The sequence below is a fragment of the Sander vitreus genome, chromosome 12, assembly GCF_031162955.1.
Source record: "Sander vitreus isolate 19-12246 chromosome 12, sanVit1, whole genome shotgun sequence".
Taxonomy (NCBI): Eukaryota; Metazoa; Chordata; class Actinopteri; order Perciformes; family Percidae; genus Sander; species Sander vitreus.
Genome location: NC_135866.1, coordinates 21,626,230 through 21,650,582, shown reverse-complemented (window position 1 = coordinate 21,650,582; position 24,353 = coordinate 21,626,230). Strand labels below are relative to the sequence as shown.

The 24,353-nt window shown below is 39.8% G+C and overlaps 1 protein-coding gene across 5 annotated transcripts in view; it reads right to left on the bottom strand.

Moving 5' to 3' along the window:
• LOC144526869 (activated CDC42 kinase 1-like) overlaps positions 1-23,461 on the bottom strand; it is a 61,899-nt gene extending 38,438 nt beyond the window's left edge. For 2 of the 5 annotated variants that reach the window (XM_078264572.1, XM_078264578.1), the window contains exons 1-2: positions 23,191-23,460; positions 10,744-10,997 (exon numbers count right to left, since the gene is read on the bottom strand). The gene's annotated coding sequence lies outside the window, so the exon portion shown is untranslated. Of the gene's footprint in view, positions 1-10,743; positions 10,998-22,092; positions 22,238-22,361; positions 22,547-23,190 lie in introns of all 5 variants that reach the window. The other 3 variants (XM_078264573.1, XM_078264575.1, XM_078264577.1) reach the window with 3 other exon arrangements.
• Between the last annotated feature and the right edge of the window lie 892 nt (positions 23,462-24,353).

The following is a 24,353-nucleotide window of genomic DNA, read 5'->3' as shown; positions in this document are numbered from 1 at the left end:
TCGGGCCGCATTTTTCTGTCCGAGCCCGGCCCAAGTCCAACAGAGCAGTAACCGAACCCGACCAGAGCCCGACACAGTTAAAATCTCATTTTTTTTCAGAAACAGGCCCATTGGCTACCTACATAATAAGCTGTTTTAATCTCTCTCTCTCTCTCTCTCTCTCTCTCTCTCTCTCTCTCTCTCTCTCTCTCTCTCTGCCCGGTCGATGTCCTCAAGCGGGTTATTCGCAGTCCACTGAGCAACATTCGCTTTTTGCACTCATTTCTCCGCCTCTCCTCTGCTCCGTTGTTGGATCTGCTCCTCTAGAGGCTGGCTGTCACATGTGAGCACGCAATATCGCACGGTAAATACACAAAGGCACATGCACACATCAGCCAACAAATATTTGCGCATGCATGCAGACACAATGCACAGCAACACAGAGGTCTGAATTCCTGTATTTACCACTGGAAATAATGCTGATTATATCTACACATTTTGAGGGCATTGCCAGCTATTATAATCAATTTCCCTTTGCCATGAACAAATTAATTATTATAGGTTGACCCTTCTTTTCTCTCTCTATTGTTATTGATTTGTGTTCTGGTCTCTGGGGTGAGCCGTTGTGTTGTTCCCCTCCCTCTTTTACAACTGAATCCCAAATTATCCTTATTGGTCAGACGGCTGACGTGCCTCAAGTACAAACCTCAAAGGCTTACATCCTCACTTTGCCAGCATCACCAACACAACTCCAGCTCTTGCTGCACATGTACAAGAGTGGACAAAATAAAAAGCCACACCTGTACAATATAAGACAATACAACATTGCCCTGTTATAGATACTACATGTTTGTAAAGCTGTTCAATTTTGATGACATTACAGGGAGATGGTTTGGACACTTAATACAGTATGTGCAAAGGGGGATACAATACGCAACATCACAAACTATATGACCTCAATACTCAACATAGTAACACACAGTATACACAATCCAACACTACGTTGTTAAATATGAAATGCACAAGACTGAGGAGCAAAGTGAGACAGAGACAGATAGTAGAGAAGAGGAGAAAGTAGGGGAGAGACAGAAAGACAGAAGGGACGTCCTGGCCAGTTGAGGCCATGATAAATGGAGCAGGGCAGAGCTGTGGTGTCATGTGGGGTTACTGCTACTGCTGCTCAGTGGAAATATCTTCCACAATTATTTGCCCAGAAACTCTGATTTATTTATCAATGTATTAATCTCATCTTTAATCTTCCTAATTGAACCTGCCTTCAACTCAAAGTGTAAAATATTTAAGTTCAAGTACTGAAATATACTTTATAGAAATATCCAATCCAACTTTATGTGTAAAGCACATTTAAAACAACCAGGTTGACCAAAGTGCTGGACATCGACATGATTATTAACACGCGAGTAACAAAACAAACATTTAAAACAAATAACAGACTAGAAAAATAAAATGCAGAATACAGAATACAACTCTCAAGCAGGTTTGAAGGCCAATGAATAAAAGTGAGTTTTAAAGTCGTGATTTAAAAATGTGAAGGCTGGGGGCCTTCAGAGGCAATTCATTCCACAGCCTCGGGGCCACGACTGAGAACGCTCGATCTCCCCTATTTTTGAGCCGCGTTCTAGGGACAACAAGGAGTAGCTGGTCAGCAGACCTTAATGACCTCAGAGGAGCGTGCGGCTTTAGTAGTTCAACGATATACGCTGGGGCTTGACCATATAGAGATTTAAAAACAAACAACAAAATCTTAAAATGTATTCTAAAGTAAACCGGTAACCAGTGAAGGGAGGCAAGAACAGGTGTAATGTGATCTCGTTTACGAGTTCCGGTAAGGAGCCGAGCGGCAGCATTTTGAACCATTTGTAATCTTGAGAGGGAGGCCTGGTTAATACCTACATATAAAGCATTACAGTAATCCAGGCGAGTTGTAATAAAAGCATGTATAACCCTCTCAAAATCAGTGAAGGATAAAAATGGCTTCAGTTTGGTAAGCAGCCTGAGTTGAAAGAAACTAGCTTTTACAACAGAATTGATCTGCTTCTCTAGTTGAAACTCACTGTCCATTTTAACACCAAGGTTAGTTACCATGGACTTGACATAAGGTGTCAGAGGAATATGAAACACATTCACTACATAAAAAAAAAAAATGTCATGAATCATTTTCTAATGGACAGAAACATGTGTATGTTATTACCATCTAGTTTTAAAGTACATCGTTTTTATTAGTGAGCAAACTACAGACATGCTGGCTATAAATAGGAATGTGCAATTCTTTTTTAATCTTTTTTCTTATTGCTTATTTTTATTTATTTTTTAATAGATCCATTTTAAAAATGCAAGCAAACGTTTTCTTATTTCACATTCATGTGTTATTTTTTTTGTTATTTTCATATGTCTTTAAACATGGCATTCATTTTTCCCAGTAGATCGATTACTCAGAGAGCACCACAGAGCCTTCTCCTCTGACCTCCACCTGAAACCTGTAAACCCCCTTTAATGACCAAATGCTGGGGCTTCAACCTTTGAACCCAGAAGCTTCTTTTACCGGCCATCTTGTATCAAGGGGAAGGTAAAGCTGAGCCTGTTAAACCATGTGAACGCCTTCTCTGTCCCTGTGATGGAGAGCGAGGAGAAGCAGAGCAGGCATGCTGTGGGTGTACCGTTATAGTGTTCCCAGCCCAAACATCGCAAACTCCCTTTAAGAGACCGTTTGGAGTCCTAAAAGACTAAAAGGACTGCGACTCTTGGGTCCCTCCTGCCTCCTTACGACTGTTGGTGGGTAGACCGCAGGCTTTGGGGGCAGCAGTAAGCTTTTGAACAGGAGCTGGAAGAAATCCCTGATGTCTACTGCTGATGTGGATGTGGGACTCGTAGGGTGGAAATATAATCAGGCTAGGAACTGGACAGTACAGCAGAAGAGGTTATGGTGTGTGTGTGTGTGTGTGTGTGTGTGTGTGTGTGTGTGTGTGTGTGTGTGTGTGTGTGTGTGTGTGTGTGTGTGTGTGTGTGTGAGGTGCTGCTGGAAATTCCGCCGGATGTCCCTCGGTTTTTTTTTTGGGCTTTTCCGCCTTTAATTTTGACAGGACAGCTAGGGGGGAGAGAGAGGGAGAAGACATGCAGGAAATCGTCAATGGACCTCTGCGTCGAGGCATAAACCTCTCAGTATATGTGCGCCTGCTCTACCAACTGAGCCAATCTGGCCACACAGATGTCCCTCTTTTTAGGCCGGATGTCCCACACCTTCCACTTTCTTTGTGTTGCCATTCTAATGGTTAACTGCTCCTCAAATCTCTGCAGGGTAAATCTAGACAGCTAGCTAGACTATCTGTCAAATCTCAGTTTTCTGTTGCACGACTAAAACAACTTTTGAACGTACACATGTAGTATCGCCGATCCAGTAACAGTAACATGTAACATGTTCCACCAAAACAAGTTCCTCCCTGAAGCTATTTTGCAGAGGCATCATTATGTCCGGGGCTTAGCACCGCCCAAGATGATTGTGATTGGTTTAAAGAAATGCCAATAAACCAGAGCAAGTTTTCCTCCTATCCAGGAATGCTGTGTGGACTAGCCAGACCCTCCTCCGCAGCACTGGGGAGGAAGGTCTGGCAATGCGAGACTACCAAAGACCTAACTGATGCCTTTAAATTTATTCTTTTCCTGTCCAACAATAAAAAATAAAAAAAAATAAAAAGGTCTATTTTTCCCAATTCCACAGATTTCATATGATTAAATATCTGACAAAATAATCAATACATTTATTGTGGAAGTATAAAGTTGTAGTTGTAGACGTAATACTAACATCACTCATGACAGTCTGTTTCTTGAGCTGTAGCTGAACTTAAAATGTGCAACAGACCTGTTTCTGGTGGGACTCCATATGAATCCATTGACAACCGATTTGGGCTCCGACACTTACAAACACCCATGTGCATGAAATATTTCTTCTTATAGGTCATGGCAGCAACACCCACCCCCAACTTCTGCTCAGAAATGTTGACTGAGGCGATGACTTCACCTCACTGAGGGTGAAAAGACACCACACATGCTATTACGATATGAAAAAGACGCTAAGATTGTCCAATGACTGCTACTGTGCTGAGGTCAGTGCTCCTGGGAAAATGTTGACAGTAAAAACGTCATCGGTGGGGGAAGAAGCTGAAGTAGCTATGGTCAGTGTGTGGACTGTGAAGAAACAGTACAGTAGCTCCTTCAGCATTTCTGTTCAGCCTATTTTTTCACCTTTATCTATATATTTATATCTAAATATATACATACAATAATATAATATAATATACATAAAATAGTAACATACCAGATCTCATCACATTTCGCTTTTTAGATCTATTATTTTTTATCCATATATCGATTTAATTGAATTGATTGATTAATTGTAATTGACTCTGACTGCCTTAGGTAGGGGTTGACCAAGACAAATTGCCCTACTTTATGTGGATTAATAATAAAAAACTATCACATTGTGACTTTGTATTATCAGCTTTTTTATGGCCTGTTCCCAGCCCAGCAGGCTCAGTTCGGATCAATCATGGTTGGGCACAGTGTCAAACGCCCTAATGACTATCTACTGTACAACACAATATTTCATACCGAGTTGTCAGGAGAAATATTAATCTCAACAAATCCTTTCTCATCACCTGTTTCTTGGAAAGATTTCCACTTAGGCTGAATCAGAGGCGGACACGCACGCTGAACAAATCCACTGTGGACAGAGGTGTGTGTGAGACGGATGAAAGAGAGAATGCATGTGTGTGTGTGTGTGTTGTGTGAATGTGACAGAGACAGATAGACCTCCATGTTATATAATCCTCTAACTCTCATGCTGTCTTTCTAGGAAGTGTTGAAGGGGCACGGAAGCGTATGTGGTGTTGGCTTTCCCCTGTCCCTCCAGGCTAAACAGGTGGGATTTAAGAGGGTGATCTAAAGCCTGCAGGGCAACACCGAGCCATGCAGGGAAGCAGAGGACAGAATTAGGGGGACGGGAGGCCGGGATGAGGGTCCTACTGTCTCACTTAATCTGTGTGTGCGTTGGTGCCAAGGTCACAAGTGATGAGGTATGCAAACCATCAGAAGCTAAAGCTCTCTGTGTTTCACTGCCATCTGGGTGCCTGGTCATGCATTAAGCCAGGGTCTGTGTGTGTGTGTGTGTGTGTGTGTGTGTGTGTGTGTGTGTGTGTGTGTGTGTGTGTGTGTGTGTGTGATCCCTGATGTCTACTGCTGATGTGGTGGGCAATATTCAAACCCAGGCCGCTGCCTAGAAATCAGCCTACATGGGGTGCATGCTCTACCTGGTGAGTTCTCTTTGTGTGCGTGTGTATGTGTGTGTGTGTGTGTGTGTGTGTGTGTGTGTGTGTGTGTGTGTGTGTGTGTGTGTGTGTGACATTGAAGTGACACTGACCATACTGACTCAATTATCGTCTATGGACTTTTGTCACGACAATATGTGTTACTGTTGGTCAAAATAGATTCTGAGCAGATTTTAATTATGAACCATATCATTTAGTTTTTGAAGTTCCTGTTTTACATATGTGACAACTTTTAGTTTTAATACGGTTATTACAGTATTACTACTTATTAATGTTATAAGTCATTGTACTCTGAATAATGTTTCTGATTTATTTAAAACATACATATACTGTATATACATTACATTTATTATAGGGCAATACAAACTCTTATTCTAGTGCCAATTACATTGGATTTATTTATAACAAGTTATGTTTAAAACGGTGTTGTCAGCTGTAGATATTTGTTTGCTTAAGTCGTTTTTCACTTTGTGATGTTCTTCCGGTGTCTTTTTATTGTACTGATCAGGAGTAGCGCTCTTAATTTCTTTGTATTTAATACAATGGCAATTAAAAGTTATCATATCTCCATCTGGCCACATGGGGGCAGCCTGAGGCAGTGAGAAGAAAAGGTTTTAAAGCAGTTGTCATATGTAACTCAAATTTGTTTCTATAAAGACACTGTGGGCAGAACAAAAACATATGTTAAATTCTCTGTAATGTCTGTCTGCAGCTTCCACAGACGTAATCTCTTCTATTTTTTCAAAAAGCAGACATCCCTCCCTACCACTGATACTGGCATGCAGAAGGCTGCTGTTTATCCTTCAGCTCGGCAATGAATAAAGTGAAATGCCAGCTTTGAAAGTTTTTATGCACCTGCCTCAAACTGAAAAAAGTTAAATATGTTTTTATGTGTTCATAACACAGGGCACACTAAGTGTGGGTGTGCAAGAATGTGGCTCTGTCACAGGCCTGGAAGAAAGACTGCAAAATTGCATCATCACTGTCTACAGTGGTGGGTGTGGGTGTGTGTGTGTGTGTGTGTGTGTGTGTGTGTGTGTGTGTGTGCGTGCGTGAGAAAGAGAGAGAGAGACTTAAAAGATAAGGAGCGAAAATACAGCTTGTCAATATATTTTACTACAGAAAAACACAATAAAAATGATAAAAGGATCACGAAGGAAAACAACAAATTGAATTCAATCGAATCCCTCAGACCACACACAGGAACTCGGTGGTTAGACAACCTTGATACACAAGTGCATTCAGCGAGGCTGATCTGTCTCCATCATGATTTGTTTTTCAACATTATCAAGCAAACACACAGCCTGTAACCCAGAAATGTGACTGTGCTGCATGGTGTTCAGGTGTGTGTGTGTGTGTGTGTGTGTGTGTGTGTGTGTGTGTGTGTGTGTGTGTGTGTGTGTGTGTGTGTGTGTGAACCATGAACTTCTATGATAGGCCTGTCACCATTTACAGCATGAACCATGCATGCACTAAAGGGACATCCTGGTATCTTTCAATCTGGGTGTTACTCTTATATTTTTTGTCCATTATGACTTTTAATCATGCTAACGACATTGATTGGGGCAAGGAGCATGAGCCTCCTAAAACTTTTCAAAAAACTTAAATTCAATAGAAATGTCAAACAAGTGTCTTTGAGTCAGACCAAAAGTAAACAGAAAGTAGCTGCATAGCAGATCAACTTGCCAGCTGACTTGGATGCCTTATTCATGCATGCCTATTTGTTTAAATTAGTGTAGGGTTAGGCAACATGACGGTGTAATCATAAGATAATATAAACTTCCCAACCATCAAAGATTTTGCCATACCATTTATACTGAAGGATCTGTTAATTTAATATCTATGAATGTATTGGGCAATTGTGGACAATCAATGAGCAGGACTTTTTTATGGCAGCATTGGATTGGATTTTTGCATCAAAGTGATAAAATACCTTTATTTTTAAGACATTTAATTCATTGGATTAGCAAAAACACACATACGTGTGTGTGTGTGTGTGTGTGTGTGTGTGTGTGTGTGTGTGTGTGTATATATATATATATATATATATATATATATATATATATATATATATATATATATATAAAAATAAATAGCATTGTATAAAAGAGGATTATCATACTGCTCACCCCTTCAACAGTTTATAGCTGGGGCTTGTTCTCTATTAGGCTTGCTAGACGACACTGTCTGCATCAGATTGTGCCTACAAGACTAATGTAAACATCTTTTGGATGTAAAAGCAGAGCTTAAATTTTAAACTTTGCGAAGCCTATGACTGTGAGTTGTCACAAGGTGATCTATTACAGGGTCACTTAATCAGGAAATCTGATGCGTTAACAACACGGCTAGCATACAACACACCCGGAAGCAACAGACAGCACGCCAGTCCTCAGGGGGGCTGGTAATGCAATACCTGTGCATCTGTGTGGAGGAACAGAAAAAAGAGAAAGGATAATGGGGGGGAGACATCTGAAAATGAAAGGAGAGCGAAGCCAAAGAAGGAACGAAAGCAACAGCGAGGCGTGTGACAACTGGTCTGCAGGTAGAGTGAATGAGGAGTCAGTACAGCAACGGGTGAGATTTGGTGTGATAGCCGGATGTAAGTTCAGGGTTAAAATAACACTGTCCTCTCTATCTCACGCCCACACACACACACTTATACACTTTGACTCCCAGAGGCTCCCTTTCCTCCGACTTCTCCTCTGTCAGTCTGGGCCCCCGACGCCCTCCAAGCATTCAGAGACACTCCACAAAAAGCACACTCACTGGTCGCTGCTGCTATTCTGGGAGCTTCCTCTCCGCATCTCTTTTAGTCCCTTTCCATCCATCCTCATACTTCTGTCTACCTTTCTTCCCACTAGCACTTTTTTATTTAAAATCGAGAATAACAAGCAACTCAAAGTGCATATTCATTCTTGGAGCATCACAGGCTTTAATGGAACTAATTTTCTTCCCCCCTTTGCTTTTAATTATCCTTGACAAACTACATTTTTATTTTGAGGTCATATAACAGCCTAAAATTCTCTTAACTGTTTTACCAGTCGCCTAGATTTCTAGGAACTGAATTGTGGGTAAATAAATTCCATTATGTCCACAACGTCAATCCCATAGATATAAAACAAATCTTTATCTATGGTCAATTCACATTTATTAGCATGACTTTTCTCTGACTGGAACTTACTATCTCTTCTCTTTATTGCCAAATGACTGAGTGTACCTGAATGGAATCATGAGTTTAATTTTTCTCTTTGCATTAAAAATCCTGTCTGATTGACAGGTACATTTGCTCTTCTGGTCCAGCAAGGTACTCAGCTAGTTCATGGACTCTGTGTTTGCATTAAATCAATCAAAGTTGAGATGACATTAATTAAACAAGCATGTGCTGCATGGTACTTGCAATTAAAATATTTAAAACTACTGGATTACCTTTTCTATAATCTAACATAGTGGAATAAGTCTGTTGTTAAGTATGGCCATGTCTTTCAGTTAACACCAGAAGCACTTTTAGTAAACCAACAGCTTTGTCAGTGGTGGAAGAAGTAGTGCGTTAATTCACTTAAGTAAAAGTATCAATACCTCAATACCGACTCAATACTTATATCTGATATTGGGCCGATACTAACTCAGATAGCTGGAGCCGATCTATTCAATTCAATTTTATGTTTGAGTATAAACTATATACATTATATACTGGAATTTAAATTCCACCGTATTGCCGCCCAACCCTATCCTTAACCTCAATGTACAAGTGAAAGTCCAGCATTTATAGTTTTACTTGCGTAAAGTACAAAAATATAATATAATAATATCAGCATCAAAGCGTACTAAATATATCCAAATTAAACGTTCCCATTAGGCAGAAGGTGCCATTCTGCTGCCTAATAGGTCTGGGTGTTATATTAGATTATTATTACTATCTACATTACTTTGAAGTAGCATTTTAACGTTGCAGCTGGTCAAAGTGAAGCAAACTACTTCAAATACTACTGGGTTGTTTGATATAGAACAATGTAGCCTATTGTTTTATAAGTTGATGTTTTGTGTGGAAATAAATCTAACTGAAAAGTAACTATAGCTGTTAAATAAATGTAGTGGAGTAAAAAACATTAAATATTTTCCTCTGAAATGTAATGAAGAGTAAGTATAAAGTATCATGAATATGAAATGAAAATAGTCATATATAAATGCATGTACCTCAAAAGTACATAATTTGAGTAAATATACAATACCAGTCAAACTTTGACTGGTACTGTACTTCCAGCCCACACATTAGTCCTTCACATTACTTAACAAATATTGTATTGGTCAGACTACAGATGCATTGTTTCAGTCAGAACTTTGAGTAGAGTTTCCCCTCTGGTAGAGGAAGGAGGCCTGGCCTGACTTTAACAGTAACAGTGAGATACGCATCTTTAACAGGGCTGCCACTCCACCTGCTCCCATTATAGAGCCATTTACAGAACTAAACACTGATGGTCTACCTCGGATAAGTAAACAACCGGCCTGGCAGCAGCATTCGGTCATTTGCGCGGTGTTTCACAAAACAAAAGCATATACATAGTGTCACTGAGTGCACCCACTCACACAAAGGCGTGTTGGCCCAGTTCCTACATTCACATGCACACATACTGTACACACTCACATAGTCGGTTCCCCTCACTATTCCTAATTTTTAGCTCTGAAACACACACTTGATTATTGTTTCTCTGTGTACTGAGGCTTGCAGACACCTGTTTGGGAGTGTCTGGCTGGCCAACATCTTGTGCGTGGTTCTGTTTGTGCCCGAGAAACAGAGGGGTTTCTATCAAAGCCACCAGTGTGACTCTCACTTCCTCCTACTCTACTTCATCAGCAACATAGCATAACAGATTGTTATTCGGTGACTGTGTCCCACAAAATAGAAAAGTAACAAATCGGGGACATGACAGATTCTCTTTGGATACACAACCACAAGCCTGATAAAACAGGAAATGGTCAACCACATCCACCTTCTGTTTTAAGTGTACATCTGCAAGAAGACCATTAAATCCTGCGAGATGTAAAGAATCATTTGCTCTTTTCTTCATCACCCTGCCATGATATCTTTAACTCACACACACGAAAAACCAACAGTGTGACCCATGATGACATCATCCTCGGTATTTGCTTGTCTGCATTTCAAAGGTGAATAGTTCCCATTCATTATACTGAGCTTGTCTGTGGCCCTCCCCGCATTGAGGAAAGCACAGTCACTGTTTTGCATGATCTCATGTCTGCATAGCTCACGCACACTGAGACAGAACAGCAAACCAAACTTGTGCATTTAAACAGTGTACACTATGGCAAAAACATGCACAGCACAGTTACACCCAGCTGCAATAAATTAAAAAAAACAGAATAGATGGCATCGATACAGTGCTGCGTGTCTGTCTCACAATCTTCTTACCTGCAATATTTAAGCCGTACAATCCAGGATTTCTTTCCTGGTCTGAGTCCAGCGTACGCTCTGACACCGTACAGCAGATACTCCTCTCAGGTTGATGACAGAAGGTCAACCACGTGCAGACAAGGCCCCCAGTCTATTGAGGTGAGATTTTGTCCAGCTACAGGTCCATGGCACTGCAACGCTAGCACACGCTCACATGATTTCATCCTCATCCATTGGTCTACACAAACCCGGGAGTAGGTTTCAGGACTTGCCTAAAAAACAAAACAAACAAAAAATGGTCACGTTTTATAGTATGATGGGGTCTAAGTATCATATTATTTCCTTACACAACGCGTTACAGAGAGCTTGCCTCATCACCTCTAATTGCAGATGTGCCGTTTTCCCTGCGCAGACGACAACGCGAGGCAGATAAACACCTCTGAAAGCACTGTGTCTCGCCTGTCCTGAGTGACTGAAAGTGAACACCAATGGGTCTCTGTGCACCCACAGAGAGACCTAATATTGTGATGAGAGAATGAGTCAGAGCCTTGACCCTGCAAAGGGTTTAAAGGGTTTCAAAAGAAACAGATTTGACTGCCCTGGACGGCTCCCTGTACAGACACACTTAGTTCGAAGACACGGGCTGATAATAAGCACAGGAAACAGGACAGCAGTTCTTACTAGTGAAAACTGAATAGACAAGATAAATAAATTAGGTTATCGACAGCGGTTCTAATGAAATGACAGTAAGTCAATAACCAGTTTTAAGGCACTGTACACATACTTATTGATGAAAATTACTTTTTTTCCCCCCTACATGCTATATACTTAACACATAAAATAAATAAATAAAACCCACCTACATGTAAATCGTATACTTTAGTTTAACGTCCTTTTTTCTTTCTTTCTATTTCAAGGTAAATGAAGCTTTACATCTATTGCGGTGGAGCAGAAGCCAAGGTTTCAACAACAATCATCCACCCATGTACACTTTACACACATGACCAAACAGAGGGCTGGCATCACCTGAACTAAGTAAACCACAGAGATGAGTAACTTTCTCACAATAACATCATTGTGAAACTGAGAAGTGAAACCATTATGACCAGATGAATTTGATAATTTTTGATTAATCTACAGTATATTCACCACGGAGAACAACTCAAGATCTTACAAAACATCAAACTCTATTTCACAGTCGCCTGCTGAATCAATAACCTACAGTAGGCTGCAACCGGAAGCAACTTCCAATGCTTGATATGAATTGAGTTGACACTGTTCCAAACAGGTCTGGGGGCTGTGGTAGGAATGCCTGAGGGGCCCTGTGCAGGAGAAAGCAGTATGAATGAATCAATGCAATTCACACAAGGACACGGTCCACCCACCACCTAGGGAAGTAGCTGACTGGAGCCTACAGTGTCAGAGGAGAAGCTCACAACAAGGAGAAACACCAAGCTATTCTTCCCCTCTGCGTACGCTCCACAAATGACTCCTTTGTCTGTGGAAAAAAGGACTACATGTAACTGTGTGTGGAGAAACACGAGCACGCTGGACAGTAACACACACTGACCACATACAAGCTCATAGGCATAAACAATAAACAAATACAAAAACTTGACAGTCTGGCAGCTTTTAGGCGATATGTAGCCACTGGGATGTCATTCATTTATCGACACATGCACTATTCGTGCATTAGTGGCTCAGGCTAAAACCGTAAGCTGCATCTTTTTCTATTGACAACAATCTGTAACATGCCAGAGTGCGACATCACAAGACACCAGCGGATTTCACATTTTTGTTACGCAACTCTGTCAGTTGGCAGGGCGGGAAGGAGAAGGTAGTTTATGGCTGCAGCCCCCACCCTGGCACATACAGACACACAAACACCACCCAGTCCCTAGAGAGTCTAAGAAAGGCCCAAAATAAACTGCAAAAACACGGTCAAGCACAGAGGCCACTTAAAACACTACAAATGTACAAGAAAAACAGCTCTCTAACTGAGGTCAAATAAACTACAAAACTACAGCGACTACCAGCGTCAGCCAAAAAGTAGTGTTTACCATATATTTAGCAGCATGCATTCAGACTGAATTTAATGGGATTTAAGTTACACAAAAAAATCAGTTAGTCAGTCTATGTCTCAACAACTGTTGGATGGATTGCCATGACATTTTGTACGGACATTCATGGTCCACAGAGGATGATTCCTAATGACTTTGATGATCCTCTGACGTTTCCTCTTCCACCACCAGAAGGTTTATATTTGTGGTTTCAAGTGAAATGTCTGTCATGAAATTCGGTAGAGACAGGATGAATTCGAACAACCTTGGTGTTCCCTTAACCTCTCATCTTACAGCATCACTAGGCTCACATTTGAATTTGCCATTACTTTGGTTTATGATCATATAGCTGAAAAAATGTATGACATTCCTATTCCAATTTGTGTTTAGTTGGTAAACATTACCTGCTAACCATCAGCATATTAGCATTGTTACTGTGAGCATGTTAGCATGCTGATGTTAGCATTTGGCTCAAAGCACCACTGTGCCCCCAAGTACAGCCTCACAGAGCCGCTAGCATTGCTGTAGACTTCGTTTATACATCAGTATATGTATGAATGAATCAATGAATAATTTTTATTATTGTGTCATGCATAAATAATAAGCCCAGCCCAAACAGGCTTACAAAACACCATTATTTACAGCAAAGGACCAAATACCAGAGTAGCAAAATAAATTACATATGCTTTAGAGACAAAGGTCGCCAGCTTATACACATTACATTTAAACAACCACTCCATTTTGTCGTCATCAGTACACCAAAACATTTTGGGATTTTTGGAAGATTAATGTTCTTAACTCATCATTACAACAACAATACAAAAGTAAATGGGATTCACTCTCAAACTTCTCCTAATTCATGTTTCGCACAACCTTATATCTTCTTGGATGTTTTTAAATCTACCAACTTCAAGATCAAGGGGAAGGATTCCTGTTCTCAACTGAGCCACTAACGACCGCTGACTCCTTGATAAGTTTGCTGTAATGAAGTTCAGGCCCATAATAATGTTTGATTGATGCATGTATTTCTTTTTTTTGTGTTGGCTTCACTTCATGACATTTCTGTCTGAGTAAAGGGTTGGTTGAACATAAGATTTAACATTGGTTGCGGTAGCTATTGTTTTTAGGTTGCGTTTTTAATAAAGCACCATTTATTTAATGTTGGTCACTGAGCAGCTCTACTGGAGATTGGTATTCAAGTGTCATGCTTGTTGCTACCTTGTTAGTAGTCAGCAACTGACATGGTGAGAGTATTCGACTTAAAATGGTGACCTTGCACTCTACATTTGCTTATCAAGCTTACATAATGCAAATTGAAGTCTGAAACAATGGAACATTTATTCCCACAGTCCAACTGTATGAAACTTAGGTTGGTGATACCAGTTTACCGCAAAATGTACAAGATCATCTGTACATATTACATCATTATGAAAACATTAGTTCATAAAGCTCTTCATCCGTTCTCCTAGCTCTTTGTCTTTTTTTTTTTCTTTCATATTTTAAACATACAGAACAGAGAAACACAATTGAACAAGAACAAAAAACCCTCTCCCACCCCCCACAGTCTCGAGGAAAACAAAAACAAATAAACAGAAATCACACTTTGCCTAATCACTCTCCTCTAGTTCTAGGTGTTGAGGTCATTAAGTCTGATATTTGTGCTGCTGTACTTTTCCATAGGTTGATAGTTGATGGTTTGGCCTTGTTAATCCTTGCTGTAGAGAGCTCAAGCATAACTGGGTCTAGAAAGTACGCCAACCACTGTTTTATACAAAGCGAGTGAGGGGGGAGCCAGCGTTGAGCTATCATTTTCTTAGTTGCAGTTGAGCCGGCTAGCCAAACTTTCCTCCGTCTCCCAAGCAGGTGTAATTTAGAGTCGTCATTAAGTAACAAAACAATCGGGTCAGTAGGAATTCGACCTCCTATCACATCAGATATTACTGATGTTGTTTTATTCCAGAACCTGTTCACACTAGAGCTGTAATCGGGCCATAAAAGTTCGGCCTGAATAGGACCGAGCCCGACAGAATTCGGCCTGAGCTCGGTGTGTAGCCGACTGTACAAAAGGCCGTCTATCAGCAGTGATTAGAGTACATGTCAGAGAATAGCGCGGACACGCGCTTCACACAGCGAGCGGACACACGCACCACTCGGCGGAAAGAGGAGAGAAAGAAAAAAAGAGACTGTGCCGCACGCACACAGCTCTTTTGTCTTTCGTCAAGAATGAGTCATTTATACATTTTTTAACATAATTTATTCATGACTAACGTAGGCTATAGGCCACTTGGAGGTTGGAGCAAAGAAATAAAATAAGTCCTCCAGAGGCCAGCCTCTGTTTCACCTCCTCAGCATCCATTTACACGCTAATCGAAACGCATCACCTGACCACTCATTTACCGCGCAACCCCGAGCCTGGCCGGAGCCTGTGTAAAATGATAGAAATTAAGACCGAACCCAACCGAACCCATCGGGTTCGGGCAGAGATCTTCAGCTCTAGTTCACACTCCCAGACCATATGGAAAGTTCCAGTTTGTTCAGGTTGACAGAACGTGCAATAGGGAGTGGGAATGGCTTTAGAGACGTATCTCTTCTGAGGAGTCCAATACGTCCTATGACATATGTTGAAGTGGATCTGCTGGTCATTTGGGTTCTTGGAACAGTGGAAAATGTTGGCCCAAAATGTCTCCCAATTAATTGTGTTCCCCTCACTGCTCAGCTCTTGCTCCCATTTCTTTACTATTGGGAGTTCTCCTATGGATACTTGCATGAGTTTAGCATAGATCTTGGACACTAATCCTCTCACAGGAAAATCAACAAACCATTTAATGACTGGGTGTGCCTCAAGATTGTTTCAGCTCTTTGTCTTTTTAAATAAGCTTATAATTAGCAGGATTCATCAGACTGAATAGAAAGTCTGCCTCTCCTGTCTTTTCCACTGCAGAGTCACTGCTGATTCATGCACTCCACTGTCAACAGAAAAGCCTTTCATTCATGCTGCCTCCCCCCACTGATGAAGTCAACATGGCACCACTCACCAAAAAAAGTGTTTTGAATTGCATCATTCTCAGTTTACCAGGACCTCTTGAACACTGACAATGGTCTTTGTCTTAGACTGGGCTGTATTTTAAACTCATCTGCTAACCATTTATACCATAAATCATTTTTATACCAACAACACATCAGGTACTCATAACACTAACTTCACCACAGCATTAAAACTTAATATACAGTATATGTGTAATATATTTAACTCTAAATCAGTTTAGTAACAGAACTCTTGTTTTGATGTGGTTTCTATGGACACTAAATGATAATACTCCCATAATCAGGCTACTATGGTAATAAGAGACGAACTAAGAGGCTAGGCCAACTTTATTCTCTCCTGAGGACAAAGCAAAGCTGCAACGAGGAAGACGAGACACTATGAAGAGGTGAGGGGAGTGAAACACAATCTTCTCTCACCAACAGAGGAGACAGTGGGGGGAAACCATTATTGCTGTGTCTCACACAAACACATCTATAGTACATAAGTGTAACATAGTGGACAGAGAAGGAGAATAAATCACAATGTAACATTATTAATATACTTTTAGCCACACAAGTCTCCATTACAGTGTTCCATTTATAATATTTTTGTTTAGACATTACCTAATTACTTAATCGGTTAGTAATGTACCTTTTCCAGAAGTGACAGCTTAAAGGCTGGTGTTTTTCTTACCACCAACAAACCTCATTGCAAGACAAAAAAGACCCTCCTCAAGAACCATCATCTCTACATCCCACCCCCTCTCTGTGGCAAGACTCTTTTTTCTTATTATTATTTTATATATATATAAAAAAAAATAATAAAAGATTATTTTTTTAAACAGCTGGAAGCTGGAAGTTCCTAAATAATGTTACGTAAACAGGAATAATAAGTGCATTTGTTGGGGACTATTTTCAGCTGTGGATTAATATAGGGTTGACGGTCTAGTGAGTATTTACAGCCCCAGGACATTCAAAATAAACTACATTTATTGTGATTATCATAATGAAGGAACATGTCAACAGTGTGGCTCATGGTGTTTCTTTAATGGTTTTTGGCACAGTAGAATAAGCAATATTATATCATATAAAATTAGCTTGTAGCTAAATCTGGAACAATACATCTCATCTCTTTGAATGAGATTAATGATTTTTGTACATCATTTGAGACCATGTTTTTTGTACATAGTCTCAAATGAGTCTATCAGCTTCAAGTCTTCACATCATATTATTGTTCACATTCCGCTCATAAAGCAGTGCTGGAAAATGTCCTGCAAACTGGCATGCTGACATCCAATCGCCGGCTGTCATTTTTAATTACTGATTTGGACTTGCAGTATAAACTAAAGCTTGAATTGCTCTGAGTCATTACATTTTACTCATGCAGGAAGGTGGTGCAAGATCGCAAACTGTTACATCCTGTTGGGGAGTTGGCGCTGCCCACATTTGATAGTATGCCTGTATTTCTAACTGCTCTCTTGGCGTCATGCCAGTTTTGACAGTTTTCTCTTCTGTCTCAGAGCAGTAACAACAGTTTTAATGTTAACATCTTTAGAGGTCTGTGTTTAAACATGTCGGGCAGAAGAGTCTGGTTCCTTTCATTTTCAAAGACCCTTTTTAATCATCACACCCCCACACACACACACACACACACACATACACACACCATGTGATGTCATGAGGAGAAAGCCCCTTGGCATCCACTTTGATACAGTAGATACATAAAGCTTTACAATTACACAGGAGTGGTGGCTATATAGAATTCAACTCATTCTTCATTTCTACAATTGTGGCATACTTTAATATTGACTTAAAACACCACAGCTAACGGTAATAAAAGCTGATGCTGATCATTTCCCTGTTATTCTTCAGGTCCCTGGGACCCGTTCGGTTTATTTGACGTTTTTGCATTGGCCTGGCGTTGAGCTTCGGGTCCCCCGGTGTCCCTCGCGTACTATGTGATGTCATTTCACGTGAACTGGCACGGGTGTCCCCATGACACGAAGGACAATACAAGGCTTACGGTGACACTCTTATCCAGAATAATTTCTAAAAAGTATTTTACAGTTGGAAGTGCAACATTTTACGTAAATACACTTTAACAGTATGGGACATGTGGGCTGCACAATATAAAGCCTTTCTGTCCAAAATAAGGAAGTAGGGAGAACCTCAACTAGAAACATTTGGTTTTCTCAAAAAACGGCTTATTCCACAAAACTCTCTACAATCCATCACTGCAATTCTGTGTATTTATGTGAACACTCCCACTATCACCACAGACCAACACTGTCATATTCAGTTGAAGCAAGAGGTTGAAAACTGGGTCGTATACCCTTCAAACACAGGGTGATTAGGCCTGTAACAATTATTACATAATTGTATAACCTCAATTCTTTTTTTAATAAGATGGGTCACACTTTTGTTTGCATCCATGAAACACGTTTCCAATAACCGCAGCATCACAGAACAGTAGCTATCCTATGATCCTATATGGATTCCTACCAGAGGACGCGCCACCCGCAGTTGCAAATCAAGTCGGCTTTCGACAATAAAAATCCACTGAAGCATCTTTGTGTGTTTTAGTAATGTAACGTTAGTTAGTTGTAAGTCTGTCGTTGTGTTTAATCTACTATTGTGCTTTGTTAAATTAGTAATGTTACCGTAAATGGTGGCGCTGTAGTGGAATTAATTGTATAGAAAAATTTGGAATTGTTACAGCTCTAAGTGTGATCCTACTCAGACATTTACAAGCTCCAGCATGTTAAAAGTGGAATTAGTTATCGCCAAATTCAAGTCTGTGACGATGTTAAGGCGGCAAGGTAGGGGCAGGAGATAAGGAAATCATACTCTATTGATTCAAATTACAGCATGCAACCACACATATTCAAAACCAAGACCAGACATCATTGTGAGACCAGCAGATTAAGCACCCTGGACATATTGGATCAGCTGAGACAATGCCAAAAGCACTTGAGGAAAGAGAGATTTAAAAAAAAGAAAAGAATACCCCTTTCACTTTTGTGCCTTGTAGAGAATTTGGAGAATCTTTATGTAAATATAACACTTCCAATCCAAATCCAATTAAATATACATAATGTACTGTATATGTAATCTGTTATGCCTTTCCACAATTATACAAAGTCTCTTATACAAACTAGCCAAAAGTATCCCTTCGACACAGGTTAGTAGATTTCTAAACAATATTGTAAGCTTTAAAAGTTACTCTCTCCAGTCTCCAGTGGTATTGAGTGTATTTCCACAGAGAACAAGATCAGTGCACCAACAGTTAAGTATGTAAATCAAGAGCTTTCACACCTAATAAAATCATACAACTGCCTATTACAAGATCAGACCCAAAGCTTGTTTTATAATAACAGCCTTTGCATGAAACCATTATACGGATTACTGTAGAAGACGGCTCAACTACAGGAAGTCTGATTGAATTCACAACAAAATGTAACACTTCCAAAACATCAAAGCTTCAACACAGTGGCAGGGACATCACATCCTTCACATTTTCTGGCATCATCTACTGTCAAATAATCTGATTTTGTCTATTCTCCAATATATCGACTTATCGACGAGTAGTGTTTCATGGTAAAATACAAATATATAAACAATGGAAGGATGTTTAGATGTAAATATGTCCTGAATATCCTGCATTAAATCAACAAATTAGGTAGATAACATTTCCATTTAAATTCCCATTGCCTTCAATTTCCATTTTACAACCTCAACTGCAGTGACATACGGATTGTGTCAAACTGAAAGCCAATAATTATTATCATCACAAGACAAGGTTCTGAAAGACAGACACTCAAATGTGTATTAACTGACTGCCCCAAGCTGAATTGAGAAGCAAGCTAGACATTCATCTTACACATTAATGTAAACATTAAAAGATGAAAAAAAAAACTACCTGATTTATCAACAGTCTACTGTATGAAAGTGCCCTGGACTTTACCCTTTCGGACAACAGTGGCTCAATCTGATTTTATAGTCAAACACTGGCAACCATTAAGATTACTTGTGCCATTAAAAAACACCTATGTACAAATGGCTTAGATAATGCTAAGAATAAAACTATGAGCATTACTTATAGATCTACAGATAATGACAGTTATTGCTGCAAGCTGGTAGTGTGTATGACGTGACATGCATGTGTGTGTGTGTGTGTGTTTTGTGGGATTCAGAGAAGGTGGGGCCCAGCTAAGGCAGTTAATCTGAAGAGTAGGAGGTAGAAAGCTTTGTTCCGCTGCCCTCAGGCCAAGTATCTGACACCAGGTGTGTCAGGTGTTTGTGAGGGAGCGAGAAAGGAGAAGAAGACGAGCAAGAGAAAACAAGAAGAGGAAGAAGAGGAAGATAGAGAGAGATAACACACAGCAAGTGGAAAACAGAAAAGTCCTCATGGAGTTCAACTGCATATTGTGTCCTTGCATATTGAGTATTTTATTCATCCTGGGTGATCAGATTTGTATGGTTGAGAACCTTTATACACCGCAGCTTTACAGAGTGTTATCATGTAACATACACCGAGGTTCAAACTCAAGAGTAAGAAGATGCTGGCTAATCTTATTTAACTAATTTCAATTACTGAAGGAATTCCACAGACAAGTTTCCTCGTGATGAGAACCATAAGGAACCAATTATAAGACATTACTGTAGGACATTACTGTAGTCTTTGCATTCATATTTATTCCTTATTTGTTTTTATAGACAAATGTATCTTAATTAAGTCTTTAGTGGTCAGGTGTGCTATATATTTGCTATTTGTAAAAAATAAATAATAAAGTAAGTCGTAGCCTGGATAACAAGGTTTATAATCACTGTGTAAGCCTATTTTGAATTACACCCATACGTTATATAACTTAAAACATATAACTCAAGTTCTGTAGAGCAAGTGATTTAACTTTTAAATTCTACTTTTATTCATTCTCTATTTTGACAGTAGTAGAAGTAGGATAGATAGTAGGAAAAGTATAGGTGTTTGTATTATTAATGTTTGCACTGTTCTGACCAGAGGATGCAGCTATAAAAACTTGGTGTCTCCCTGTCCATTTCCAGTTAACGTTACCCTACCGCTTTAAAGCTAACGTTAGCTACTTCACCATACATGTAGGGCTACATTAGGTTTGTTAAGTAAATGTAAGTACCACTGGAGACTAGGTTGTAACGTTATAAGTTGAGAAAATCTATCACAACAGGCAGTGACAGCAGCTCTCACCTGTTGGCCCCTTTCCGCCATGCAGCCTCATAAACTAGCTAACCAGCTAGCAAAAAATGTCAGGCCGTCTCCAGTCCTGTTAGCATTAGACACCCGCCGAAGCCCAACTCCGGCTTTGCCAATAGTTTTAAATACGAGCTGACTTTACATCAAATTGGGCCCTGACTAGACAGTACGTCAGGTCGTTACCGGTCCCATGTAGGCATGCCGCCTGCTTATAATATAATAATATGTCTTAAAATACATCCATGATCCATCTGCTCTGTTATGCCAATACTGTGATTCACACCCACCTCCACAAAACGCCTCCCACACCGTGCTCTTCATTACTTGAATAAATTAGTTTGAAATAAATAATTAGGCAACTCACATTTCTCAGAATTGTTGTAATGGTCTAATTTTTTGAAGAAGTGTGAATTTAACAGGTTTGTTACATGGCTTTAAAAAAACAGGCACATGGATCGATATTTTTTATTTTAACTTAAAATCTATGAATTCGTCCATACAGTAACTCTACACAATACAGATGCACATCATACAAGTCAGTACAAATATTGGAAAATCGATATGGCTTACATCCAGGCAAGCAAGTCAATACACTAGTACACCATACAGTACAGAGGCTCTGTTCACACACTTAGTAAGAAAATACAAATCTGATTATGGAAAGCAATGTATGTGGTCTTACATTTAACAAATTCTGTACCCCATTTGTAGCAAAATGATATCAAATTAAAGTGATGCTTCTCTTATGCTGTCATGACTTCATGCTGGCATGAATGAGGGGAGGTTGAAGCCAGAAGAAAATGGAGGTGTTCTGTGGTGAAATAGTGAGGTGACATACATTAACATCAACACAAGCAGAACTCCAAAGGATGAGTCACAATCTCAGCCTCCCAAGAAGTTCCAGGAGTCATCATATTCAATCTTAAGTTTTCCCTTTTTTTGCTCTTTCAAAGACAATTAAAGAACCATTATTATTATTATTAATAATTATCCAACTATCGGAAATAAAGAGATGCGGTGTGTGTTTTTTGTCTGAAATATATAAGTACTTACTGTGTTTTTCAGCTGCGGACGTTCAAAGGCAACTTCCCTTCCAATCCCAGCTCATTTTAGCTCTAAAACCAGCTTCTGGTCATGAACCTTCACTGCATCCATCTAACAGCATCACACAGATCCAAGTCCGTTCAAAATCATTCACCTACAAACATCAGATGAAATCTGACTATCAAACAACTATAAAAAGTGTAAATTAAGTTAAAATGGTAAGGCTACGTTTTGAGAAATGATTCCTTTTTAAAAGGAAAAAAGAATCTGCAACTTACCATAACGTTTCAGATGTGTCCTTTGATGAATGCTGCTGAGACTTAAGAATCTTTTGGAAATCAAGACAAAAATCCCAGCCAAGTTGCAACTGGGATTTCTGAAAACGCCGCCTGACTTGTAAATTGTCAAGTCAGTTTTTTGTTCTGTTTCTTGTTTTTTGTGCAACCCAAAGAAAACATGGAACCTGGTAGGACAATTAAATAGTGACACTCACAATGAACGTGATAGGACAAATATATTTTCCACTTTTTCTTTACACCTAGGTAGAAAGGATTATTATCCCCTCCCCTCTGTGTTTCAATGTAGGGGTGAATAACTTAGTTATTCACTGTTATAAATAGTTCAGGACAGCACTGTGCAGGGTCTAACTGCACTCGAAGCTGTGACTGAAACGTTTAGAGAAAAACATTTGTTTTAAGTCTAAAAAGTCACCTAAGCAGTTTTACGTTTAGACACAATACAGCCTGACAGAGGACCACTAAAACTACCTTTTCTTTACGTTTCATACAGGTCATTTCATCATCATCATATTTCAATCAAATCTTTCATTTTGTATTTAATCTTATTTGACATTCTGTCAAAAAAAGGAGAGTTTTGCTCGTGAGGCAAACTTTACCCGGCGCAGATAGTGAACCAGGCACGCCAAACAAAGTCAGCAACCGGCCCGCTGGGTGACATGACATTAGACGACTCGGACAAGTAGCTTTACCACAAATCTGCATCTTTTGTACTAGATTTTAATTGCAAAGCTAACACTTTAAAACGGAAATTGTTAATTAAACTGTGTTTGTTGTGTGCTACAAACGGCTTTCCAGTGAGTGCGCCTACCTGTCAATCAAAGCTCCTGTCACTTGCTGTCACCTCGTGTTCCGGTGTGTTTTGGCACTCCAACAAACCGGCTACACGTTCACAAGTCCTGACATCTGTCACGTTTCAAAGGGCCTCGGCCATGGCGTGAAGGAGACTAAATAAAGTTTGCACCAGTCCGTGTTGAATGGTTTCACTTGCATACACCAGCCGTGACCGATAACACAGTCGGGGTTTGAGCGCTGTGGCTGGCTGCTGGAGTCGGTTCTTCGTGGTCTTTGTACAAAAACAAAGATCGCCTGTGTATCTAAAGAGGGATCACTCAAGTAAAGGAACAGACTGGATCATGTGTGTGCACTTGTTTCTTACTGCATAGTTAGTTTGTTTGTTCGTTCGTTCTTTAGTTAGTTAGTTAGTTAGTTAGTTAGTAATGGCTTGAGTCCTTAGTTTTAACGCAGTTCTGTTTATTAAAATGAACTTTTTTAATTAGTTTTGTTTTTCCAATGGAAACAGTGGGACATATCTAGTGTAATAAATAAACGTTATTGCCAGGTAAAAATTTCCAATTGTTTATTTTTTGCATTCTTCCTCATATAACCTACATGTATTTTCACAATTAAGGTTAAAACTGGGCAAGTTTCATTGTGTCTATTTACTCATTTATTAGCCTGTAAGTCAACTTTAGTTTGAAGTAAAGCTAATGCAGCTTTGTGGAACATTGTCATATCTCTACTTGCCACACAAGAAGATTTCTTTGTGGATTTTGCAAGCTGCTCTTGCGTTTATGTAGCCTACATTTCCTCACTGGTCTGGGTCCTGCTCAGTGAGAGGCTTTGTTTATCATTATTATATTATAATATCTTATTGACTATGTCTTATCCCATTGTTCTGTTTTCATTTCCTGGTTGTATGTTTCTTCTCATTTCATTTGATCTAGGACTGTGGTCTGCATTTCCTCCACCACTCTCCCATAATGATGTTTGCTGCAGCAGGTATCAGTAGCGAAGTGAGAGCTCTTTATTTCTCTCACATCTCTGGTACATATTCAGGCTGGCAGCCCACTCTTAAAGGAACATGCCACAGTTTTTCCAATATTGCTCCAGTTTGTGGTTGCAACTTCAACAAACAAGTTTAGTGCTTCAGTTTGTAAGATGGATTCAGACACATCACTTCAAATTAGGGTT